This window comes from Procambarus clarkii, chromosome 52, assembly GCF_040958095.1.
Source record: "Procambarus clarkii isolate CNS0578487 chromosome 52, FALCON_Pclarkii_2.0, whole genome shotgun sequence".
Taxonomy (NCBI): Eukaryota; Metazoa; Arthropoda; class Malacostraca; order Decapoda; family Cambaridae; genus Procambarus; species Procambarus clarkii.
The window spans coordinates 8,815,769-8,826,279 of NC_091201.1; positions in this window are offsets into that span (position 1 = coordinate 8,815,769).

Sequence of the window (10,511 nt, forward strand, 5' to 3'; positions counted from 1 at the left end):
GGAATTGATTTGGAGGAAGGAGGTAATAAAAGTATGTGTTTGTGGGAGAAAGGAATTGGCAAAACGATCAGGGAAAGAGAAGGTCCGCAAAATAACAATTCACTTAGGGTATATTACACTAACAGTAGAAGTCTAAGAAATAAAATTAACGAATTAAATGCTCTTGTCTGCACAGAAAAAATAGATATTATTGCACTTACCGAAACGTGGATGAATGTAGAAAATAGAGAACTATTAGCTGAATATCAAATATATGGATTTAAACTATTTCACACAGATAGATATATTAGACGAGGAGGTGGAGTAGCCATATATGTTAGGGACAATTTGAAATGTAGTCTCAAAGAGGGAATCAAAACAGAGCCACACACAGAAACTATTTGGATTGAATTAAACGAAAAAGCTAATAATATTATAATAGGAGTAATATATAGGCCACCAAATTTAGACAGAATGGAAGCAAAGCATCTATGGGATGAAATATCTAGAGCATCTAGATCTAACAGTATTTATGTCATGGGTGACTTTAATTTTAGCGGAATAAACTGGTTGAACAAAACAGGGAATAGTGAAGCAGAAGATTTTCTAGAATTAATTGACGATTGCTTTCTTACGCAACACATTAAGGAACCAACACGGGAAAATAATATTTTAGATTTAGTGTTAACTAACAGGGAAACGCAAATTAATGACATCGAAATAGGGAGTGAGCTAGGGAGCAGTGATCACAAAGAAATCAGATTTAGCATAGAATGGAATAGACCAGTAGGAGAAAATTCTGTTAAAGTGCCAGATTTTCGAAAAGCTGATTTTAATAGCCTAAGAAATTTTTTGGGTCAAATTGATTGGAAAGGCTTGGGTATGGGGTGTGGGCCGGTCTTGGAGCGAGACATGAACCCAGCGATAGGTGACTTAAATGGGGATTTCGATGTGGATTCAATATATAACTTATTTAAGAATATTCTAAACAAAGCACAGGAACGTAGTATACCATACAAATTGAATAGATCGTATACTAATGACCCAAAGTGGATAACAAAGAATTTGAAGAACCTTATAGGTAAAAAGGGAGCTTGGTACAAAAGGATTAAAAATGGGGAGGTCACTTTAGAACAGGAATTCGTACAACTGGTTAGAAATGTTAAAAAAGAGATAAGGAAAGCAAAAAGAAACTATGAAGTTCGCATAGCAGGGCAAGCAAAGACAAATCCTAAAGGGTTTTTTCAGTTATATCGTACTAAGACTAGGGAAAGGATAGGTCCATTAAAAACTGAGACAGGTCAAATAACAGATAGTGATGAAGAGATGAGTAGTATTTTTAATAAATATTTTGTATCTGTATTTACTAAAGAGGAACTTAACAATATGCCTTCAGCCGAACAAGTCTATGTGGGTGGGGATGAGGACAGGTTGACGAGTTTAGCAGTTACCAGGGAGGATGTTCTTAAACAAATAGTAAAACTCAAACCAAACAAATCCCCAGGGCCGGATGAAGTGTTTGCCAGGGTGCTTAAAGAATGCAAAGAGGAGCTTTGTGACCCACTGTCAACCATATTTAATAAATCAATAGAGTCAGGCAGAGTGCCAGAGTTTTGGAAAGTTGCTAATGTGATACCAGTTTTTAAGAAAGGAGATAGATCACTTGCGTCTAACTATCGACCAATTAGCCTAACGTCTATTGTGGGAAAGTTACTCGAATCTATAATAGCAAATAAAATTCGTCTTCATCTTGAAAAACATAAATTAATAATTGAGTCGCAACATGGTTTTATAAATGGCCGTTCATGTTTAACAAATTTGTTATCTTTTTATTCTAGCATTGTTGAGGCAGTTGATAGAGGTAAGGATTGCGATGTTGTATACCTTGACTTTAGCAAAGCTTTTGATACAGTGCCACATGAAAGACTGATTAAAAAGATAGAGTCTCATGGTATTGGGGGTGCTATATTAAGCTGGATTAGGGCATGGCTATACCAAAGGAAACAGAGAGTTAGTATAAATGGAATCAAGTCAGAGTGGGAAAATGTTGTAAGTGGAGTGCCTCAAGGCTCTGTCCTGGGACCTCTGTTGTTTATAATATATATAAATGATTTAGATTCAGGTTTGAGTAGCAACATTTGCAAATTTGCCGATGATACGAAAATCGGTAGGGAAATTAATTCGGAGGAGGACTCACTATCACTTCAAGTTGATCTAGATAGGGTTTTGAAATGGTCAAAGGATTGGCAGATGCAGTTTAATGCTGATAAATGTAAAGTTCTGAGGTTAGGTAATGATGATAGAGTTACAAGATACGAGCTAGATGGTGTTGTGATTGCGAAGTCGGATTGCGAAAGGGATCTGGGAGTTATGATTAGTAAGAATTTAAAACAAAAGGATCAATGCATAAATGTTCGTAATAAGGCAAATCGGACACTTGGATTTATTAATCGCAGCGTTAGTAACAAGACACCTGGTGTGGTTCTCAAGCTATATCTTGCTCTAGTTAGGCCCCATTTAGATTATGCAGTTCAGTTTTGGTCGCCATATTATAGAATGGATATATATTCACTTGAACGTGTCCAGCGTAGGATGACTAAGTTAATTCCCCAAATTAGAAATCTTTCATATGAAGAAAGATTAACAAAGCTTAAGTTGCATTCACTGGAAAGGCGAAGAGTTAGGGGTGACATGATAGAGGTTTACAAGTGGATGAATGGACATAACCGGGGGGATATTAATAGGGTATTAAAAGTATCAACACAGGACAGAACACGAAACAATGGATATAAATTGGATAAGTTTAGATTTAGGAAAGACTTGGGTAAATACTGGTTCAGTAACAGGGTTGTTGATTTGTGGAACCAATTGCCGCGTAACATTGTGGAGGTGGGGTCCCTCGATTGTTTCAAGCACGGGTTGGACAAGTATATGAGTGGGATTGGGTGGTTATAGAATAGGAGCTGCCTCGTATGGGCCAATAGGCCTTCTGCAGTTACCTTTGTTCTTATGTTCTTCTTATGAGCTGCCTCGTATGGGCCTTCTGCAGTTACCTTTGTTCTTATGTCTCTTTTACTCTGACAGAGTGAGATAGCTGATAGAGAAACTAGTGTGCAATTAAGCACTTAATCACTGAAAGTGATGAAGGTGCTTTAACAAGCTCAGGTTATATAGTTACATCACATACATTATATAATTGATACATTAGAACATAAGAACATAAGAACAAAGGTAACTGCAGAAGGCCTATTGGCCCATACGAGGCAGCTCCTATTCTATAACCACCCAATCCCACTCATATACTTGTCCAACCCGAGCTTGAAACAATCGAGGGACCCCACCTCCACAATGTTACGCGGCAATTGGTTCCACAAATCAACAACCCTGTTACTGAACCAGTATTTACCCAAGTCTTTCCTAAATCTAAACTTATCCAATTTATACCCATTGTTTCGTGTTCTGTCCTGTGTTGATACTTTTAATACCCTATTAATATCCCCCCGGTTATGTCCATTCATCCACTTGTAAACCTCTATCATGTCACCCCTAACTCTTCGCCTTTCCAGTGAATGCAACTTAAGCTTTGTTAATCTTTCTTCATATGAAAGATTTCTAATTTGGGGAATTAACTTAGTCATCCTACGCTGGACACGTTCAAGTGAATTTATATCCATTCTATAATATGGCGACCAAAACTGAACTGCATAATCTAAATGGGGCCTAACTAGAGCAAGATATAGCTTGAGAACCACACCAGGTGTCTTGTTACTAACGCTGCGATTAATAAATCCAAGTGTCCGATTTGCCTTATTATGAACATTTATGCATTGATCCTTTTGTTTTAAATTCTTACTAATCATAACTCCCAGATCCCTTTCGCAATCCGACTTCGCAATCACAACACCATCTAGCTCGTATCTTGTAACTCTATCATCATTACCTAACCTCAGAACTTTACATTTATCAGCATTAAACTGCATCTGCCAATCCTTTGACCATTTCAAAACCCTATCTAGATCAACTTGAAGTGATAGTGAGTCCTCCTCCGAATTAATTTCCCTACCGATTTTCGTATCATCGGCAAATTTGCAAATGTTGCTACTCAAACCTGAATCTAAATCATTTATATATATTATAAACAACAGAGGTCCCAGGACAGAGCCTTGAGGCACTCCACTTACAACATTTTCCCACTCTGACTTGATTCCATTTATACTAACTCTCTGTTTCCTTTGGTATAGCCATGCCCTAATCCAGCTTAATATAGCACCCCCAATACCATGAGACTCTATCTTTTTAATCAGTCTTTCATGTGGCACTGTATCAAAAGCTTTGCTAAAGTCAAGGTATACAACATCGCAATCCTTACCACTATCAACTGCCTCAACAATGCTAGAATAAAAAGATAACAAATTTGTTAAACATGAACGGCCATTTATAAAACCATGTTGCGACTCAATTATTAATTTATGTTTTTCAAGATGAAGACGAATTTTATTTGCTATTATAGATTCGAGTAACTTTCCCACAATAGACGTTAGGCTAATTGGTCGATAGTTAGACGCAAGTGATCTATCTCCTTTCTTAAAAACTGGTATCACATTAGCAACTTTCCAAAACTCTGGCACTCTGCCTGACTCTATTGATTTATTAAATATGGTTGACAGTGGGTCACAAAGCTCCTCTTTGCATTCTTTAAGCACCCTGGCAAACACTTCATCCGGCCCTGGGGATTTGTTTGGTTTGAGTTTTACTATTTGTTTAAGAACATCCTCCCTGGTAACTGTTAAACTCGTCAACCTGTCCTCGTCCCCACCCACATAGACTTGTTCGGCTGAAGGCATATTGTTAAGTTCCTCTTTAGTAAATACAGATACAAAATATTTATTAAAAATACTACTCATCTCTTCATCACTATCTGTTATTTGACCTGTCTAAGTTTTTAATGGACCTATCCTTTCCCTAGTCTTAGTACGATATAACTGAAAAAACCCTTTAGGATTTGTCTTTGCTTGCCCTGCTATGCGAACTTCATAGTTTCTTTTTGCTTTCCTTATCTCTTTTTTAACATTTCTAACCAGTTGTACGAATTCCTGTTCTAAAGTGACCTCCCCATTTTTAATCCTTTTGTACCAAGCTCTCTTTTTACCTATAAGGTTCTTCAAATTCTTTGTTATCCACTTTGGGTCATTAGTATTCGATCTATTCAATTTGTATGGTATACTACGTTCCTGTGCTTTGTTTAGAATATTCTTAAATAAGTTATATATTGAATCCACATCGAAATCCCCATTTAAGTCACCTATCGCTGGGTTCATGTCTCGCTCCAAGACCGGCCCACACCCCATACCCAAGACTTTCCAATCAATTTGACCCAAAAAAATTCTTAGGCTATTAAAATCAGCTTTTCGAAAATCTGGCACTTTAACAGAATTTTCTCCTACTGGTCTATTCCATTCTATGCTAAATCTGATTTCTTTGTGATCACTGCTCCCTAGCTCACTCCCTATTTCGATGTCATTAATTTGCGTTTCCCTGTTAGTTAACACTAAATCTAAAATATTATTTTCCCGTGTTGGTTCCTTAATGTGTTGCGTAAGAAAGCAATCGTCAATTAATTCTAGAAAATCTTCTGCTTCACTATTCCCTGTTTTGTTCAACCAGTTTATTCCGCTAAAATTAAAGTCACCCATGACATAAATACTGTTAGATCTAGATGCTCTAGATATTTCATCCCATAGATGCTTTGCTTCCATTCTGTCTAAATTTGGTGGCCTATATATTACTCCTATTATAATATTATTAGCTTTTTCGTTTAATTCAATCCAAATAGTTTCTGTGTGTGGCTCTGTTTTGATTCCCTCTTTGAGACTACATTTCAAATTGTCCCTAACATATATGGCTACTCCACCTCCTCGTCTAATATATCTATCTGTGTGAAATAGTTTAAATCCATATATTTGATATTCAGCTAATAGTTCTCTATTTTCTACATTCATCCACGTTTCGGTAAGTGCAATAATATCTATTTTTTCTGTGCAGACAAGAGCATTTAATTCGTTAATTTTATTTCTTAGACTTCTACTGTTAGTGTAATATACCCTAAGTGAATTGTTATTTTGCGGACCTTCTCTTTCCCTGATCGTTTTGCCAATTCCTTTCTCCCACAAACACATACTTTTATTACCTCCTTCCTCCAAATCAATTCCCATACCTCTATCTACTAACAGTTTAAACCCAAACAAACACCTCTAACCACTTCTTCTAACGAGTTCGCAACAGCAACAACCCCAGCTCTCGATAGATGCACCCCATCACGAGCATACATTTAATTTCTTCCATAGAAGTGTTCCCAGTTGTCTATGAAAGATATTGCATTTGATTTGCAATATCTTTCCAGCCGGCAATTGACACCAAGTACCCTCGATATCCATTCATTTCCCACTCCCTTTCTTGGAAGAATGCCACATATGATCGGGATTCCTCCCTTGCTCCTAACTAACTCTATGGCTGTTTTATACCTCTGAATCAGTTCCTCACTCCTAACTCGACCAACATCATTTCCTCCCACGCTAATGCAAATAATGGGATTGTTCCCATTACCAGCCATAATATCATTCATGTTGTTTATAATATCACTAATGCCAGCTCCGGGATAGCAAACCCTTAACCTGTTCCCCCTATCTCTAGCACAAAACGTTCTATCCAAATACCTTATCTGGGAATCTCCCACAACTAATGTTTGCTTAGGTACTTCCTTTACCCTCTGAGGGGCCTGCGCTTCCTTTCTCTTCGTTGCTTTCCCTTTTGCGCGATCCACAGTACATGGTTAATCTTGGGTACAAGTCCAGTATATCATCAAGTGTTCCAGTACTCGTATAGTAATTACAGAGTTCAGCATACCTTAGCCCAGGACGGCGAAAGTCAGTCAATATGGGACATTCTACAATATAATGTTCAAGAGAGTGCATATTTTCTCTTTCACAAAGTTGACACATTGTGTACTCGACATTTGGGTTTTGAGAAAGCTGCCAGATACGTCTATATCCCAGGCGTATTCTGGCCACTATAGCATCACATTGCCGGGTTCTTGTTCTATTAGTCCCATATGTGAATGTCTCCTCACGATATCTATCATAATATTTAATGCTACAACTTTCCGGTCTTTGTGAATTTGTTAGGTCTGTGAAATCTTCATTAGATATTTGTTTAAGTATTCTCTTTGTCACTGCTAATGAAACACCCATATCAATTTCTATCATTGGTTTTCTGCAGGCTGTCTTTGCAAGCATATCAACAGTGTCATGCCTTGAGATGCCAACATGTGATGGTATCCATAGGAATTTAATTTCAAATCTGTTTTCTTTAGCAGCTAAAACATTCATTTGAATATAACTGACTGTTTTCTGGATGTCACTACTATATTCGTTCTATGCCAGGAGTGCACTCTGCGAGTCACAGTATATAAGTCCACTGCCTTTGTCTTTTAAAAATTCAGTGGCAAGGTATATGCCTGCAAGTTCGGTTTGAGTTGTACTTGCCCAGTCATTGACGCGCTTCATTGCTGTATGTACGAGAGAAGATTGTTCAAATATATTGCATGCACATCCGGTATATCGTCCACTTTCTTCTACAGAGCCGTCGGTATAGCACTGATACACAACGCTACCCATACTCTGATTACTTTCAGTGATTCTTTTCAGTGTTAACTGTTTTAATAATGTAGAGTGCACACTATCTTTCTTGGGCGCATTTACAAAATTAACTGATAAATCCCAGTTATCCCATGGAGTAATTGGTTGATTAATCATTAATTGAGTTGGGTACATATTTAATATTTTGATGGAGTTGGCTACCTTGTAGAACCAAAATACATAATCAGATTTCGTTCTTCTTCTATAGACCTCAGGTGAATGCAGCATATTAGAAAGTTTAGCTATCATCATTACCTAGTCTCAGAACTTTACATTTATCAGCATTAAACTGCATCTGCCAATCCTTTGACCATTTCAAAACCCTATTTAGATCAACTTGAAGTGATAGTGAGTCTTCTTCCGTATTAATTTCCCTACCGATTTTTGTATCATCGGCAAATTTGCAAATGTTGCTACTCAAACCTGAATCTAAATCATTTATATATATTATATACAACAGAGGTCCCAGGACAGAGCCTTGAGGCACTCCACTTACAACATTTTCCCACTCAAAGAAAATGAATACCCTGAAAGAATAAATTGGCCATAAATTATGCAAGTGAGAATAATTTACATAATGTCATCATTCATACAGACTCTAAATCTTAGCTCCAGACATTGTTATCCAGCCGGCACACAGATAAGAACATAAGAACAAGGTAACTGCAGAAGGCCTATTGGCCCATACGAGGCAGCTTCTATTTATAACCACCTAATCCCACTCATATACATGACCAACTCACACTTGAAACAATCGAGGGACCCCACTTCTATCATGTTACGCGGTAATTGGTTCCACAAATCAAAAACCCTGTTACTGAACCACTATTTAAAACGAACCTGAACCAGTATATAAGAAGATCATTTATGCAGTTAAGTTTTGGTCGCCGTTCTATAGAATGGATATAAATTAACGCGTCCAGCGTAGGATGACAAAGTTAATCCTCCAAATTAGAAACCTATCATATGAAGAAAGATTGACAAAGCTTAACTTACATTCTTTAGAAATTAACAAATCTTAACTTACATTCTTTAGAAATTAACAAATCTTACATTTCCATCTGTCTAGGGCTGGGGTTGCTGCCGCTGCGAACCTGCAGGGAGTTCTGTACATACACTAAGGCGCTGTCCATTCCCGGGATGAGTAGGGTTACCTAATAAACTCGCTCCTAAACTTAAACTTTGTCAAAGCTTCTGGTAAGTTTGCTAACTCTTCACAACACACCGTTTTAGTTTTTCCCCGAGGGGCGAGCTTATTGGGCAGCGTCACTCATCCTGTGAGTGGATACACCACCATAGTGACAGTATTGGGCAGCGTCACTCATCCTGTGAGTGGACGCACCACCATAGTGACAATATTGGGCAGCGCCACCCATCCTGTGAGTGGACGCACCACCATAGTGACCGTATTGGGCAACGCTACTGACCCTGTGAGTGGACACACCGCCATAGTGACAGTATTGGGCAGCGCCACTCATCCTGTGAGTGGACACACCACCATAGTGACAGTATTGGGCAACGCTACTGACCCTGTGAGTGGACACACCGCCATAGTGACAGTATTGGGCAGCGCCACTCATCCTGTGAGCGGACACACCACCATAGTGACAGTATTGGGCAACGCTACTGACCCTGGCGGTGTGAGTGGACACACCGCCATTGCAGCATGTACAACACTCCCCAATAGGAAGAAAACCCGCTGGGTTATTCATTCTGTCACTTGTACCCAGACACGTCTGAGACTTTCTTAATTGTCTCTGTATTAGGAACAGCTTATCAAACAAGATTAACATTTGGCAACCCTTAAAATCTTACGTTATCTTGCGGGTGCAAAATGGGAGGAATCGTTTCAGAACAGCATTTATATTTGATCACTGTACCGCTATTGTATCTTTCAAGAAATCTTATCGCCATTATAATGGCAGTTCTGTTTGCGTTGATGAGGAATAGTTCTCAATACGTGCTTTTTTTCAGTATGCTGCCCCAGCTCTGCCATTGAGAGGATTAGATGACCCATCAGTGTAGATTTTATCTAATTCATTTCCGGCTTCTTTATAAATTTCCTCAAGAAATTTGTGCCTCATTTCTTGTGGTATCATGTTGGATTTTTCATTGTTTTCTCATTGATCATCCTACATGGGTCATCATCCCAGGGGGATGGGAGGTAACCTCTCTACAGGCATAAGAACAAAGGTAACTGCAGAAGGCCTATTGGCCCATACGAGGCAGCTCCTATTCTATAACCACCCAATCCCACTCATATACTTGTCCAACCCGCGCTTGAAACAATCGAGGGACACCACCTCCACCACGTTACGCGGCAATTGGTTCCACAAATCAACAACCCTGTTACTGAACCAGTATTTACCCGAGTCTTTCCTAAATCTAAACTTATCCAATTTATACCCATTGTTTCGTGTTCTGTCTTGTGTTGATATTTTTAATACCCTATTAATATCCCCCTGTTATCTCCATTCATCCACTTGTAAACCTCTATCATGTCACCCCTAACTCTTCGCCTTTCCAGTGAATGCAACTTAAGCTTTGTTAATCTTTCTTCATATGAAAGATTTCTAATTTGGGGAATTAACTTAGTCATCCTACGTTGGACACGTTCAAGTGAATTTACATCCATTCTATAATACGGCGACCAAAACTGAACTGCATAATCTAAATGGGGCCTAACCAGAGCAAGATATAAGAACATAAGAACAAAGGCAACTGCAGAAGGCATATTGGCCCATACGAGGCAGCTCCTATTTATAACCACCCAATCCCACTCATATACATGTCCAACCCATGCTTGAAACAATCGAGGGACCCCACCTCTACAATGTT